Genomic DNA, 18006 nt, shown 5'->3' with positions numbered 1-18006 from the left:
TGGAGGGTAAGCAGGAGGAAGATCAAAGGGGAAGCAATATAGGAATGCGAAGGAGGGAACTAGGAAAGAACCATAGCTATCCACTTCTTCAGAAGTAAAACATAAAGAAGGATAGAATATTGGATGAATTTGGACTGGCACCTCAACAAAGATAGGTGTTAACAATGCAGTGATATTGCATAGCCAATTAGACTGAATCAAGTGTGTTGTGAAGACATGTGTGCAAAGTGATGAACTATGTATGGAATGATTTTTTTTTCTTGGAAAAAGGTGTCCATTTTTATGTTTTTACTTCAGTATGAGAGGAATGTTGGGTAAGGGGCATAGGTATATCAGGGTCAGCTAAATAGGGTAGGAAAGGAAGTGGATGCAAACAGGACAAACAAGACAAGAGATATGGATGGTGACAGACACAACAGGTTGGGAAATAACATGATTAGGGATAGGGAGGGGACAGCAGATGCCTTTGACTATCAAAAATGGGTACAGTGAGTATCTAGTCCTCAACCTAAGAACTGTCATCACTGTCCCCATCCTCAGCTTGCTGTTGGAGTGCTTGACATTTTCTTTTGACCAGCATTCCAGCAAGCATCTTCTCCATCTGGTTGAGGCGTGCACCAATGGTACTTTTCATGACCTCACGCACATGTCTAGCAATTCATGGCAAGTGACAAAATCACTACCTCCACCAATACACCTAGAGGGTACCACTGTACCAGCTGCTGGGGTAAGGCTACCATGTATGTGGAGGGCCCAGGTAGTACAGGGGCTGCAAAAGCAGTACTGCCAGGTTGCGTCCCAAATGTGCTGAGCATTGGTACAGCAGCTGTTGGATGGGGGTGCCAGGCTGAGCCACACTGGTTGTCTTACCTCCCTGTGCTGTAAATCATTTTGTGAGTTGACAGAAATTGATGGCATCAGAACATTGTGACTGCACATATAAAAGTAAAAAAAGAGAGGTAACAGGTAATAGACAAAAAAAAAAGATAATTAGTATCATCACATGTGACATACAGTAAATTAGTACAATATAAATAATAATTTCACTTTTACATTAACTATAATTTTTTAACAACTACAAACTATGACTGATGATTGTTCCAAGTAATCCTTACAATATGCATATATTGCTTATATGCATTATCAAATAATACAGATTAAGTTAGCATGGTATGCATGCCAATTTTGTTGAAATTATTATGTAATTCTTTTAAATTATTTTACAATATATTTGTTACCTGGGAGATTTGAAACCACAATATCTGAATACACTATTACAGTTGATTCCCACAACTGTCTTGAGCTACAGAATGAAGCATGCATGCTTGATTTTACAGTTAAGATAGGCATGCTTGATTTGCTGATAATGTATACAAGAGCAATACTTTAGGTAAAATAATATTATGTTGTGCTGCATAAATACCCCTTGCTACTCTAAGTCTTTCCAAATGCTCAGCGTGGTCATCCATGTTTGTCGCAATCTTCTGGGTGGCTGTAATAGAAACATTGGGAGAAAAAGAGAAGACCATTATGCGTATCAGTCTTGGCTATATCCAACTTTCTATATAATTTAAAGTATCTTTATCTGTATACTTACACAGCTGTGGGATGTCAGCAATCCTAAATTCATCCATCCACTGGTTGAGTTGTTCCCTCTTGTGCCTTTCCAGGTTGTTACAGTGGTGGCTGCATTGGTCTCCAGTGCTTGGAATGCCAGTTGTACTGAAACCAACTTTGGCCAGACTATTCCAAGCTTCTAATTTGTATTGAGATCCAGTATAGCCCCTTGAAATAGCCTATGACTGCAGTGATTTACAAGGAATCCAATGAATACTCTAGACTCCTTTACGCACCATATTTGAGCTCTAAATTGGGCACCTTCCCTTCCAGCTCCTGTCATGTCCAGGCAGGTCAAACAGTAACAGCTTATATGTTTTCCCCACCTATTCATGTTATCGCATTTTACAGCTAGTGTGCAAACCTGAACAGACATGCCAACCACATTTGTGCAATGTTAAGCTGCCAACAACAGTGCCAAACAGAGAATAAGGCAGTATTTGAAAAAAGAAGGGTAATATGGCAATTGACACTAGTTAATGGGTTAGTTTAATCAACTAACAGATACAGGCTTGGTTGCTGCTGTATCTATTAGTTGATTAAACTTTGCAGACATGCTTTGGATCTATAAATTGTATGCTATGACACATTTTTGTATGGATTTACACACTAATAAGAGTAATTTGTACAATGTGGGATTCAAACCTGTGTAAAATAGACAAAACATATTATTCCACATAGGAGGGTTTCAACCTTGCACAGAAGATGTACTTACAAGACATGGTCATTAATCATATATACACATGCCAGAGTGAGGGGTTAGCCATGTATGTGTGTGACTGACAAGGTCCTGGTTTATTAAATCATGGGTATATGTCTATCATTAAAGTATGAAGTCCATCCAAAGCAGGAAAAGAACATTTTATTTACAGAAACATAATTGTCAGTATACCCTCAGTCACACATATAATTCATATGAGCTCCAGTGCTATATATAGTTATTGTTATTTATAATTATGGTTACATTGTTCTTTATCATTTAACATTGAGTGGATAAGCATTAATAAAACTGGGAGTGTGCTAGATTAGAACCCTTGCTCACCTGTATTGTGCTTGTTAACTTATGCCAGTTGTCACAGGGAAGGTTGGGCTGCAAATATATTTTTTAGTCATTACTGTGCAGAGTGCTCATTGCATCTGAGATCTTGTTTGTCAGATTTGCTGATTAGTTATGCATATACATTAAAAAGTTGAGTATTTAACTGTCTATGTGTGACATGAAAGTTCAGAAAATAAATGTGTAATTGTAGAAACATAATTCTACTAATTCCCACAATTACACATTTAATATATATCTGATATCCTGTGCATGCTCAATGCAACTGCTATAGATATTTATATGTGTAATTATTTTTCTAATGTTCATTTTTATGTAAAGTAACGGGAACTGCAGTGATGGTACTTTGGACTTTGCTGTATCAGAACCCAGGCTTCCCTGTATTGCAGCCCCTTACACCTGCTGCCATAGGAACAACTAGTCAGCAGCTGTATATTTTCACATTCATTACTATGTATGTGTGCTGACCAAGACTGTATCTGTTTTAAATTGACAAGTTTCTGCTTGTTGCCTGCAGGTGTTCTAGACCAGCAGGTGTTGTGGAACCTTACTTACTGTCATGCAACACCACTTAATGTGTTTGTGTGATGGGCAGCAAAAGATGCAACAATTTATCTTTTATGAAACTGACAATTTCTGCTTATTGTCTGGACTATTACACCATGTTTGCACAGAGGTAAGCAATGCACAAACAAGATTCGCAAAGCTCAACATGGATTATTATTCTAAAAAGGATTTATTAATTTTCATGCTTAAAAGATTAATGTGGGGTTTGAACCTTTATCTACATATACTATGTGCTTTATGATTCATCATGTTTAACAGATGTACTAAACACATACTTGATTCACAGCTTAAATTTATGTGAATGTTATCTTAGAAGCAACTTCGATAACTTTTAAATTATTTCTCCATTTCGCTGTATTTGCTTTAAACTGCTTGTTGTGCAAATACTGATTATTAACAAAGAAGAATAAATAAAAAAAATATAAAAAAGGAAACCAAAGCAACATTACAAATACTTCTCAACACACCTTACAGAGTTTTACACAAGTCTGGATTTGAACTGTCAGACATATGGAACTACAAAATACACTGGGGGTGCCTTATCTGTCTTTACCACAGAAACTTTGCAGCAGGAGTGCAAATCAATGTGCACATAAGTCCCATTTCCTCCACGGCATTAAAAAGACATGCACATGTACACTCTCACTTGTTTGTACAGGTGTTGCTTACATATTTAGTGCAATGAGTGATCACACAAACAGTTATGATTACTGTTTGCACCAGTGCAGTTCTGTCTTCTCTTTGTATTGTGTTTTGTATCGTCATTAAAATGCATGATAAAATTACATGAGAGTAAAACACAATGTGAAGTTGTTCAATCTTATGGTTTATTCTTACACATTGGTATGGAGCCGAGCCATCGTCTCTGAGTTGGCCACTTTACTAGCTAAAGATCTCAGAGTAGCTCAAGGCTAGGCCCCTATCCCATGATACTCTCTGTCCTACCCCAGATCTAGTTTACCACTGCAACTGATCGCAAGGTCATCGGAGAGTTCAGGCCAGTAGTTTTTCTTTATTGGGTTTTTGAAAAATCTTTCTGCTATAACTCTTTAGATAACTAAAGTATTTCCTAGTTTTTGTAACTTTTGGTAAGTTAGCCACTTGAATTCTTTATTTTAAGAGTTGTTTGTCTGTTTACAGAGCAGTTGCTCTTAGGCCTCGGATGTTCCTTGGTTAACCCCTATCCTTTTCTATATATAGTGTGTGTGCTAGATAGGTGTGTGTTCGTTACTTAGAACTTTACATTTATATCCTTATAGTTGTACAGGGATCTGGCAACTTAGGACTGTTAATATATTTACTGTGTGCTGTGTGGTTAGTTTCAGTAACCGTGTTCTCTGTTAGAGTTACTGTATATTGTTAGTGTACACTGAAGATTGTTCAGGGATCTAACAACTAGTATAGTGTGCTTGCGTATTTACTGTTTTGCTATAGCAATAACATGTCTGATCATAGGGAGAATCAGAAATCTGGCTTCAAGAAGTGTTCAAAATGCGAGCAGAAGATGTCCATTAAGGACGCCCATGTAAATTGTGTTTATTGTTTGGGGCCTGTTCACCTCCAGGAGGATTGCTCTATCTGCCATTCCTTCAGTAATAGGGTTTTACTAGAGAGAAGAAGGAAGCTGGTAGGTAGAGGCTTGTTGAAGCCAGATTTTCAAGACACCTTGGACAAAGCTGACCAGACCTCCAAGTCTTTGAAGGGGTTGAAGTCTTCAAAGGCGTCCTTGAAGCCCAATTCATCAGCTCCAAGCCTTTCCATGAAGGTATGGTCACTGGCTCTGCAGTCTTCGGAGCCATGCACTAAGCGGGTGTTTCAGAGCTGGTCCCCAGTAGTGGAGTCGGTCTCCGAAACTTTGAAGTCACCCATCCTTCAATTGGTGGCATCTTTGGTTCCCTCAACTCATTCTTCGAGGACCCTTTCTGATGTGGATGTGGACCGGGTGGTGCAGAGGCTTCTGGAGAGCCTGGCACTGGCTAAATTGCTATCAGCCTCGACCCAACAGGGTTTGAGGCCTGTGGCCATCCCACCAGCTGTAACTACTCCTCCTCCGAGCTGAGCAGGGCCTTTGGAGCTGGAGGAGGAGGCTCTGATGGTTGTGGAGCCTTCGGAGCCAAGGCCTGTTCCAGTGCCTTCTGCTCCATCAACCCTGACTTCTTCGGTTCCATTCTCGTCGGTACTGGGGGGAAGAGTCGAACCGATGCAGCAGTTCCAACCCTTCCTATCGGGGCTTCGGCTCAGATGAGCTCGGCTCCATCCTCTGGTTTGGAGCACACTGTCTCGGCACCGGGGAAGTTGCCGTCTTCTTTGGAACCGGCAGCTTCCTCAGGTCAGAGCAGTAGTGCCTTTGATGCTATGAGAAGGGTTATATCATCTAAGACACACACATCATCAGGTCCTTCCTCTTCCTCTGATAAAGTGTCACTTTCCGCCTCTACATTGCAGGTCCCTGTGAAGCATCGACACCAGGAGCCTCAGGTATCCCCATTGGGTGACCCTTGCTCTACTGAGACCTCACCAGAAGCCCTCACTGATGAGGTTCCCAGGAAGAGATTATGCAAGAGGATGCATTTAGATTCCCCACAGGAGTCTTTGACATCAGACACTGACTTAGAGGAATCGGAAGGGTCCCCACGGTCCCCCTCGGAGGATATCTCCTTTGCAGATATCCTGGAAGCCCTAAAGCAGAGGGGTGACTGGCAGTCCATTAGCCCTACTGAGGATGAGTCAGTGCCCCTGAATCCTTGGGGCCTCAACCTTCCACCTCCTGGGTGACTCCACCCTTCGACAAGTTGATGGAATTGGTTGCTCGAAAGGCGTGGGAGTCTCCTGATACCATGGAACTGGTCCCTCAAAGACCCAGCAAGTTTATCACCTCCCCCCAAGACAAGATGTTCTTCACTAAGGGAGTCCCCGTTGATGCCATGGTGGTGGTGGTGGCCACCAAGAAAGAGATGTCAGAAACCTCTTTTACTGTCCATCCTCCTAATAGGGATTCTAGGACGATGGACAGATACGGGAAACGTATCTTTAGTTCTGCAACCTTTGCTATGCGATCACTTAACTATTTGACTCATTTTACCTGTCTTCAAAGAGATCTCCTGAAAGACCTTGGAGATACTCTGCAGGGTAATACAGATGAAGCTGTCTCTGACAAAGTGACAGCACAACTTCATACCTTTAACTCCATTGTGAACTCATCCATGCAGCTCATTTCCTATGCAGCCAAATGGTTCGAGTTGGGCAGCGGGTTCAGTGATAGCTCTTCAGAGACAGTCCTGGATGTGCTTATGCTCCTTTGCAGAAGCCTTCAAGTCTTTCTTTAACAACACCCCATTTGATGGCTCTTCTTTGTTTGGGCCCAAAGTCAAGGAGACTCTCACTAGGTGTGAGTAGGAGGGAAAGACTCTATCTGCATAGCAGTCCATTTTTCCACCCCTACGAGACCATACCCCAAAGGGCAGAAAGGTGGGAAAATGTGGTTCTGAAAGTCCCAAGGAGCTTTCTAAAACATATGTAGTGAACCCCCTCCAGGGACAGAGGAGGGGGCTATAATGGAAGACGCCACCCCGGTGGCAGAGGGGGTCCGCAGAAACAGGGCGACAGGGATCAGTACCTTTGTAAGCCCTATCAGTGCTCCTGAAAGGAGGCCAGACTGTCCTGCTCTGGAGGCAGTGGGGGGTTGCTTAGCTTTGTATCCAGATGCCTGGCTAGGAATTACAACAGATTCTTGAGTACAAAGCATCAGTACCAGAGGATACACCATCCCATTTCTAGAAAATTCACCTGTTGGCAAAAAAATCCTAGATGTTCCACCCAGTCTCAGGGATCAAGCAGCCATAGAAATCCAGAAGCTCCTGGAAAAGAGAGTCATCCAGCCAGTCCTAGCAGACCAGATAGGATCCGGAACTTACTCCAGATTCTTTTTAGTTCCAAAGAAGACAGGGGACTGGAAGCCCATCTTGGATCTCAGCAGACTCAACACATTTGCAAAGAAGGAGGTGTTCCAGATGGTCACACTTCAGTCTATTCTACCATTCCTCGAAGTGGGCAATTGGATGTACTCCATAGATCTCAAGGATGCATGCTACCACATCAAAATGGCCAGGCCATCCAGAGATTATCTGTGTTTCCAGCTGGGAGCCAGTCACTACCAATTCCGAGTGCTGCCCTTTGGACTCACAACAGCCCCCAGAGTATTTACCAAATGCATGGCAGTGGTTAAAGCTCACTTGAGGCATCTAGAATTCTGAGTGTTTCTGTATCTGGATGACTGGCTCCTTACCGCCACCTCCAGGCATCAACTAATTCTGTCCAGGGATCACACTCTCAATCTCTGCTCTTAGTTAGGCATCACTATCAGTTTCGAAAAGCCTGCGTTGTCACCATTGGAGTGTATCTCCTTTATCGGAGCAGAACTAGACACTACCACCGCCACAGTAAGATTGCCCTTGGACAGAATAGCCACTCTCTGAAACCAGGTCTCGGACATTCTGCAGTGAAGAAAGGTACCGGCCCATCAAGTACTGAAACTCTTAGGCACCATGGCAACTACGCTCATAGCAGTTCCTCTGGAACATATGTACATGAGGATTCTTCAGTGGTTACTATTCACCCAGTGGTCATACTAACATCTTCCCATGTCATTCTTAATCATGATTATGGACTCCTGCAAGAAGGATGTTCGCTGGTGGTTGACCAGCCAACATGTTACAGTGGGTCGACTGTTTGTTCTCCCCCAGCCATCAGCCTTGGTGACCACTGATGCTTCTCTGATAGGGTGAGGGGGGGCTTTTTCAGGGAAGAACAGCCCAAGGCACTTGGTGTGAGACAGAGTCACAGTTGCACATCAATGTTCTGGAGCTGAGAGTGGTGCTTTTGGTGTTGCAGCACTTCCACGACTCTCTGCCTCTAGGGACGATTGCGATACAGACGGGCAACATGTCAGTAGTCTGGTACATCAACAAGCAAGGGAGAACCAAGTCTTACCCCTTGCATTGAGAGGCCTTGAGAATTTGGCAGTGGGCTGTGTCCACCGGGCGCTTTCTGATAGCAATGCATATCCCGGGGAAATCCAACATGATAGCAGACAAATTGAGCAGAGCCATTCTGCTACCATACGAGTGGCCTCTCAAAAACAAAGTTGCGGATAAGATTTTCCACAGATGGGGCCAGCCTTGCTGTGACCTGTTTGCATCCCCTATGAATGCCAAATGCAGAAGCTACTTTGCCCTGAATCCCCCACCAGGGAACAGCCCAAGGGATTCGCTCATACACAATTGGCCCCCAGGACACCTGTATGCCTTTCCACCTATACCACTGATTCCAAAGTTCTTGCAGAAAGCCAAAACCCTGGGAAGGACTGTAATTTTAATAGCCCCTCTTTGGCCTCATCAGAATTAGTTCCCCTTCCTCCGACTGTATCAACTGGAGGAACCTTGGATTTTGGACCCAGTTCCAGACCTACTGACACATTTGTCAGGGGCCCTCTGTCCCTCCCTTCGTTCCCTCAGATTGACAGCTTGGCTGCTCTGATTCCCTACCTAGCCAGGTCACACGATTTTTCTTCAGAGGTACAGCATATTCTTGTATCTTTGCATAAGGCTTCTACCAGAAAGTTGTATGCTAGTAAATGGAAGCAATTTTCTTTTTGGGCCTCTCAAAATAACATTGATCCCTATGTTGCCCCGATTGCTAGTATCCTGGAATTCCTATGTAAGCTTTTTCATGAAGGTGCTGCAGCTGCCACTATTAGAGTTCAATTGGCTGCCATCTCGAATTTTCACCTCGGAGCTGAAGGTTCTAACTTAATGTCTCACAGATTATGTAGGGCCTTCCTTAAGGGCACCTTTCATCTTAGGCCACCTGTTAGACAACCCTTTACTCCCTGGAACCTAATTTTGTGCTGTCACATGTTCTTCCCCCTTTGAGCCTACATCATCCTCTCAGTTGAAGTTTCTTTCTTGGAAGACTATTTTCTTGGTGGCCATTACTTCAGCACAAAGGGTATCTGAGCTTCAAGCCCTTTCTGTCAAACCACCATATTTGGTGTTCCATCCAGACAGGGAATTACTGAGGACTAATCCTTCATTCCTGCCAAAAGTGTGTTCTGAGACCAATCTGCACCAAACTATTGAATTTCTAACCTTTTTTAGTAATCATTATAATCAGTTGGAATACATGTTGCATAAACCTGATGTCCACAGACAATTGATATTCTATTTGGACAGGACAAAGGAATTTAGAAGATCTGACCCACTCTTTGTATTTTATGCTGATGTTAAGAAAGGATTACCAGTTTCTAAAGTTACCCTTTCCAAATGGTTACCTGACTGCATTAAACTTATCTACTCTTCAGCGAACCAAACATTAGAGCATGGTGTGAAGGCCCATTCAACTAGCGCCTTCGGCTTATACGGCTCATTTATCTTTGGACACTACATGTGCAGCTGCCACTTGGTCTAAGCCTCATACCTTTATCACTCATTACAAAGTAGACAGGACCTCCAGGGACAGGGCTTCCTTTGGTTCCACTGTCCTCAGGAATATACTCCCGTGAGCCACCCAGGATTAGGGTGCTTGGGACGCTACCCATGTGTAAGAATAAACAGCGAGATTGAACAACTTCATGTAAAGAAGTTATGTACTTACCATAATGTCCCATGTGAGTTGTTCATATCACCTTTTTTCTTACATTCCCACCCACCTTCCCCCTCCAGGGTCTCAAAGAACGAGTAGACTTGGGATCTGGTAGTCTTGTTCTGGGACTTCTTACTCTGGCTGGAGTATTTAGTGAGTTATACTTGTTCATGTTGAGTTCAGCAAACTAGATCTGAGGTATTACAGAGAGCATCATGGGATAGTGGCCTGGCCTCAAGCTACTCTGAGATCTTTAGCTAGTAAGCGGCCGACTTGGAGCCGATGGCACGGCTCCGTACCCATGTGTAAGAATAAAGGCAAGATGAACAACTCACATGGAACATTATAGTAAGTACATAACTTCTTTTTTTCAGCAAAGGGAGTAGAGTTTGGCTATTAGTGAACAAAAACAAGAAATGTGTGCTGTTCAATTCCATTTAAAAGCTTGCTACAGTTATGTCTGCACTCTGTAAGTGCATTTTTGATGACACACCCACTGCAGGTAAGGTAGTCTGAATTGCTGTTGTGTCTTCCGTCTCTTACACGCTAATCATGCACAGTTGCAATCCATTAGAAACAAACATTGAGGTAGTACCTACAATATGTTTACACCTGCTACACAAAGTCAAAAGTTTGTCATTCAGCAATTCCAATGAGTTCACATCTCATTTGCATATTCACTGTGCTCAAATTCCTAAATCTACACTAAAAATGCTAGTGAAATTGAAGTTGAGGAGAGCTGTGTATGTAGAGAACACAGAAGAAGATCTCTATTAATTTGGATTTATATGTGCAAAAGCTTTCTGATCTTGTTAACGTTGACTGTATTTTTCAAGCGCATGCTAGATTTTTTCACGTTACAAGGAAAATATTTTATATATATGCATTACAAAATAGAACTTTTCTCTGTATGCACTTCTTATAAGTTCACTTTTGGTGTAGACATTTTTGTCTGGTGTTTTACTTTCTTATATAGAAAGCCTTATTAATTTTCATCATAAGTCTTATTGTTAACAACTGTTTATCTTACTTTGTCCTATGTTAATTCAGTGAAATTTAATGTCCTATATTGTCAATGACACAGGGGTGTTATGTTTCTAAGATAGTTCGTAGCCACCTCTAGGGGAGTGCTGGCCACAGTGAGAGGTGACTGACAATCATATAAAATAGATTTTTCCATATTTTAGGTATATATATTTTGTGAGAATTTCTTTAAAGCATTTATAACATTTGACTAATATGTTATTCCTTGGTTGGTACAAGATGTCCTTTGCCTGTTGCTTTGAGGGTGGGGGACCGAAGTACTGCTTCTGTGATGCTGCAAAAAAAGTTGTTTTTAAGAGGTTTGCTCTTGAAATTGTGTAGTCATCCTATTTTTTTCATGGTAAACAATACATAACTCCATTGTTATTCCTTGTTTTGGATCAAACACTGGTTTGTGTGTGAGTGTTATATGGTATAACCACAAAACCTTAAATTTTAATAACTGAACTGTGTGTCTCCAGTGGTTAATGTTGAGAACATATACATGTATATAAGTAGGAATTTAATTATTTGATATTTATATGTTGTGTCCTTCTGTTTTATGTCACCTAGGAGTATGACACCCAAGTGTACCAAACCACTTAAACCTCCTTTCAGTGACTTCAGGTAGCAGCAGTGCATCTGACTATGGGCATAGATGTGCCAGTGCAACTCCTAGGAGAGCCAGTTCTCACAGTTGGGGATGACTGCAATAAATTGTGACCTCTACCATACACAGCTCACACCTGTCTAACATTCCGGGACATAGAGCTAGCACAGAGCTAAGCTGTCTTCTTGCAGACACTCACACACATAGGTTCATAGGTTCATAGATTAGTACTAAGCTAACTGCCCTTGCGAGCCATTTTAAGCCTAGCCAAGTATCCCTTGTGAGACTCAAACCCTGCACCTTGTGCTTGCAAGGCAAACACCTTAACCATTAGGCCACCCTCCCAACCCCAAAATAAATTCCCACTGTCAGTCTCGAACCCAGGACCTTGGCAACATTAGCCTGTATGACCTACCACTAAGCCATGCCTGCCTTGGTATGACAGAGATGTTTGACCTTGAGTGCCCATGCAGAGTGAGGGAGAGATGCACACACGCACACACACACACACACACACACACACACACACACACACACACACACACACACACACACACACACACACACACACACACAGCAGTTACATGGGTCATTCATGAAGCTTACAGCTCATTTTGTCTCAGGGGCCATTTGATACTTTATCCAAATGTCTGCCTGTTTGTTTTTCTTACTCACATACACTCATTACCTTTTGTGTCAGCCTTAGCCTCCTGCACCCCCCCCCCCCCACACACACACACACACAGAACACCCTGTGCAAATGATGATAACTGTACCACATACCTTGTTTTTATCTTTTAGATTCAGAGATACATAGGTAATTTGTCTGATGCACACGGTCTGTAGCTGACTGAGTGTTTAGTATATATGTGCTTGTGATGCTCTTTTAAAAATTGTACTGCTTTCTTACAGATTTTTGTAATGTTTGAATCTTTGATGTATGAGGTCTATTAGTTTAAAGAGAAGACATCTATTGACATAAAACAGTGCTGTCACATATTGATGACATTGCTATAAAAATCACCCACCATCTACTTGGTTACATTATCAAGTAACAGTATGCAAAGATATGACATTAATTTGTGTTCTTAGCCATTTATTTTCCTATTTCAGGTTCAACACTTAACTTGAGAGTCCAGCAATTACAAGTGTTTTAATTTGGTGCTGAATCTGTGTAATGCTAGCAGTTCACAGCCATTACATGGGTAAGTAAAGGTTATGAGAGTTATCTGGCATCTGTTTACTGAACATAGGTGCATAGGATGAAAGTTGCACCCCCCCCGTAGGTGGTGAGCAAGTGTGTTATCCGTTGCCTATTGGACAAGGCAAAGGCATACTGTGCATGCCTACATCTACTGATAGCCACAGTGGCTGGTGGTTCACCCTCTGACTCCTCACCTATGTGTGGCTATGGAGACCTTGCCAGTGGTGGTAGGATGTGTGCCCCTTCCCCTTGGTGATCCTGCTGAAACTGTTTTCTCAGAATAATATTGTGTAGGAGGTCACAGATAGTGAACATTTCAGCACAAGTATGGGGATTGTACAGCAGGGCTCTCCCAGATGTATCTAGGCACCAGAACCATGACTTTAGCAGCCCAAACATACACTCAGTGATATTTCTTGTTTGAACATGTGCCTCATTATAGCACTCTTTGGCAGGTATGTGCACATTTCTGAGGAGTGTCATCAGCCGCAGCTCAAGTGCATAACCAGTACCCCCCCAGTAAATCTCCCTTAGCATTACACATGACCTGGCAATTAATGGAGTGGAAGCCTTTTCTGTTGATGTGCACCCCTCCCTGTTCCCAGGTGGTGCTTTGATTGTTATGTGCATGCAATTTATGGCACCCAAGACTTCAGGATAGTGCACTACAGGGTAGAAATCCTGCATAATTTTAGCTCTGTCCTCAGATGTACAGGCAAAATGTATGTAGTCACTGGCATGTTGTAGCATAGCATTCAGGAGCTGATGTAGGATTTTGGATGCTGATGTCTGTGACACCCCCAGCACATCCCCTGTTGGTCAGTGGAAAGTTCCTACAGCTAATTTTCTAAGTGATACACATACCCTATTCTCCAAAGATAGTGGTTCCCCTCAGTTTGTCCTTGCTCTCAGTTGGGAATGACAGAGGTTGCAAAGTTCCTGTAGTATGTCTCTATCCACCCTGTAGTGCTTTACAATTTTCAACTGATGCAGACCATGAAAAGTTAAATGGGATCTAAACACCTTTCTCCTTCTTGGCCAAAGTTTATTAGCAACAGCAGCAGGATAGACTCGATCCTGTTGCAACATACACATATATAAGAGCAACAGCAGCCCCTCATATTGTCTCCATGTAAAGTAGTTTCCATGGCTGTATTCCAATAGGTTTTTGAGTTCACAGGTAAAGCTTGCACTGAGTCTTCACCATTGTATTATAGCTTGTTGATTAGCTCCTTATTTTTTTAATTCCTCCAAGTCTTTTGTGTTTCTAATACCATGAAGGGAATGGACCCCATTCCTAAGTCAAAGTATGAATAAAGCTCAAGAAATTAGTATTGTTTCAATGTTTGATGTTAGCCAAATGTACAAGCAACTAAGAGTGTACAAGTACATATGTCTTGCTAATACTGTGCAGGAAATGGGACGTGCATGTATGCACACTGATTTCTATTAGTGCTGCAATGTTGTTTCTGTGGCAAGGAGATATAAGGCACCCCTAGTGTGTTTTGTAGTTTCATTAGTCTAGTAGTTGAAATCCACACTTGTCTAAAAATCTGTAAGGTGTATTAAAATGTATTTTTTAATGTTGCTCATGTTTCCTTTTTATAATTTATTTATATTAAAATGTGTGCAACACACAGCTTAGCACAAATACAGTGAAATGGCAAAATAAATTAAAATTAATAGAGGTTGCTTCTATCATAAAGGCAGCATAAATTAAAGCATAAAATAAAGTTATGAAGCAAGGGAGTGTGTGTGTAGCACACGTGTTAAACATGATAAATCACACAGCACATAGTATTTGTAGATCAAGATTCACGTCCCTCATTAATCTTTTAATGATAAAAACTTATAAACACTTTTTTTTTGCAATATTAATGCATGTTGGGATTTGCTAATCTTGTTTGCACATTTCTCACCTCCATGCAAGCATGGATTAATGACCGACGCAGAAAGCAGACATCATCAATTTTATAAAAGATACATTGTTACATCTTTTACTTTCCATCACACAAAGAGGCTGAGTGGCATTGCACACCAGTCAGCAAGCTTCCACAACACCTGCAGGTCTAGAACACCTGTGAACAACAGCAGACATTGTCAGTTTCAAAAGGGATACATTGGAACATGCATGGCCTTCCACCGTGCAAACTTGTTAAGTGACATTCCATGGCAATCAACACATATACACAGTAATGAATGTGAAAATATCCATCTGTTGCCTGGTTCTTCCTGTGACAGCAGATGTACGTTAAGGACTACAATACAGGTGAGTCAGGGTTCTAATCCAGCAACTTCAAAAGTTTTATTAATGCTGTTCAACTTTGCTTTTTTTTTAAATGTTTTTATTAAATTTTCATAAAACATAATCACTGCAAAATTTGTAATCAGAAATGTAGCACGTATTTAAAAAGAAGAAGAAAAAGCAACCTAATCTTATAAATACAGAAACAAAGAAAATAACTCTTTTCAAGTGTCCTTCAGCCTTCTAGTCATTCCTGTTGTTGCATGTCTGTTCAATTCCAGAAAGTTTTTTTTTTTATTTTTGCTTGTCAACCAGTTCTTTAAATTTTGTGCATGCAATGGGGCAATAGGTAATTCTATTCTTTCTTGATCTGGTTGTAATAATTTCTAGATGAGTTACTTCGGTTGCTAAACTTATAAATTCTTTAAATGAGGGAGTAAATTCATTTTTCCAGTTTTGTGTGATCACTTTCCTGGAGATGGTCAGTACAGTCCAAAATATGTTATATTTCATTTTTTAACAAAAGTGAGAATGAGAGTATTAAAAAGAATTAATGATTTAGATAAAATAAATGAATCTCCAAAAAATGCCTGTAAAAAAGAATTAATATTATTCCAAAAAGGAATCAAGACAGTGCAATCAATGACCATGTGTTGTCTATCTGCTTTAAGACCTATTCCAGATCAAAAGAGGTCATTGTGCACCTCTACTCATCACTCATCAGACCCATCATATTGTACAATGCCGCCCCATTTGGGATGTACCTTACAAGACACCTGCAACAGCTGGAAAGACCACAGAAGTACCTCACCAAGATGATCACTGGCCTCAAAAAGATGCCCTATGCAGCTCAACTGAAGAAACTCCAGCTGTACTCAGTTGCATACTGCCTACTCAGAGGTGATCTCTGTCTGACATACAAGGCCATGTCCAACCCAGAATTGATGGACATGCTCCACCTAAAGAAAACCTTATGTCCTCAAGCCACACGCTCTAGGGATGTAAATCTCACCACAAAAATAAATGGGACATGCTGGGGGGATAGATTCCTGTCCCAGAGACTTCCCATGCTTTGGAACAAGATCCCAATCTACATTAGGCAGAGCTCCTCACTAACACTCTTCAAAAGAAACCTTGACGAGTGGCTGGGAAACAGAAAGTTTACCTCGGGGATCACTTCAGTGGCTCTGCTGGGCAGAGGCACAGGGAACTAATCTAAGGGGGCGGCGTAAGCCAACACATTCTGGCTAGGGTTATAAATGCCTTCGGGCAGATAGCCTAGTACCTACCTATGAACCTATGAACCTAAGTTCTTTCTTGCATTTCCAACAAAGTTGCTTTTTTTTGTACATCAATTCAATTTTGTGAGGGATGAAGAAGGACCTATGTAAAAACTCCCAGGTAAACAAATGCCATCTAAGAGATAAAGTTGTATGTTTAGATGATAATAGACATAATCTTTTGTCTTCTTTGCTTGGTGGTCTGTTATTGATTTGGGTAAAATAGTTCCAAAATGTATCATTACATGTTTTAGTTTCCCTCTTTACCACTTGAAACAATTTGGACAAGAGACCATGTCCCAAGGAATTTTGTTGCAATACAAAAATATGATACATTCAATCAATTTTGGGACATGATTCCTTAACATTGGTTACACTGACTTAATTTCCCCTTCTATTTACAGTCTACAAGATTGTTTATCTAACCACATATCTTTACCCAAATAATATATATTCCTAATGTAAACTACTGAGTGCAGCTTTTCCTCTTTCATTAACTCAAACCAGTACGACAGCTTCTTGTCTTTAAAGGCAACCATTGTTTCTAAATATGAAGTAGAGATATTACTTTGAGTATATGCTATAGGAAACATAAGGAAAATCCATGCTTTATAAGCCAGATTTCTATATATAAAATTTCAAAAAGTTTTTAAGATAGTCAAAATCAAGTAAGAATCACTTGTCTGGTGACATTTCTCTGTAATATATTCCTTTAATAGCCAATCTAAACTGTTATTTAATATAAGATAATTATTAGTATATCTATTACAGTTAGAATGCATTAAAAGGTTTCCTAAAAATTTTTTCCATCTAGCTGTATAATTGTTGTTGATCCAAAGATGTTGTTTTCATAACTTACGATAATGAATATAATTCTATGTCTGGTAGTCATATTCCCCCTACTTCCCAGTCTCTTATATGATTATTTAACACAATTATTGGTACCAAAAGAAATTTCAAAATTAAAGTGTTAAATTCCTTAATACAGGTTTTCATAGTAGGCAATTTTAATGACTGAATAATATATATGTTTTTGTCAAGATAATCATTTTTATGATAGAGATCCTTTCTTCCATTATAAAGACAGTTTTGTTCCATTTCTCCATTATATACTTTATCTTATTTATACAATTAATATAATTATAATGTACTACATATTTAATATTATCCATTATGGTTATTCCAAAGTAATTCATTTTCTTTTCTTTAACAATATATTTAAGGAAGTTATTTGGGATTTTATTCTTATTTATGCTTATTGGTAAAATTTTTCTTTGTTATTATTAAATGTTAAACCAGATTTTCTTTGAAATAGTTCCATTGCTAAAAAAGTTGCAGATATAGATTTATTATTATCACTCAATGTCAATAAAATGTCATCTGTAAAAAAAATAATTTTAAAACTTGAATTTTCAGTTATTTTAATGCGTTTTATGTCTGTATTTGATCCAATGAAATTAGAAAAAGGTCCAATAACTAGGGTAAAAAGTAGAAGTGAAAGAGGGCTTCTTTGTTTAGTTCCTTTTAATACTTGTATAGAATCAGATGTGAACGTACCTGTTTTTACATATGCAAAGCAATCTGAAAAGAGAAGATTAATAAGATGTGCAACATTAAAAGAAAACTTGTATTCTTCTAGAAATAGCAAAAGATATTTCCAATTGACCAAGTCAAAAGCTTCTGGTGTCATTCTAAGGGAATCCAGTATCTGTCTGCCTGGGATGACATGATCGACAGACCACGATGCTTTGCCAGAGATGGCCT

This window comes from Protopterus annectens, chromosome 2.part0 (genome assembly GCF_019279795.1).
Source record: "Protopterus annectens isolate FY-2018-M chromosome 2.part0, PAN1.0, whole genome shotgun sequence".
In the NCBI taxonomy this organism is placed as follows: domain Eukaryota; kingdom Metazoa; phylum Chordata; order Ceratodontiformes; family Protopteridae; genus Protopterus; species Protopterus annectens.
This window is presented reverse-complemented; position numbering follows the sequence as displayed.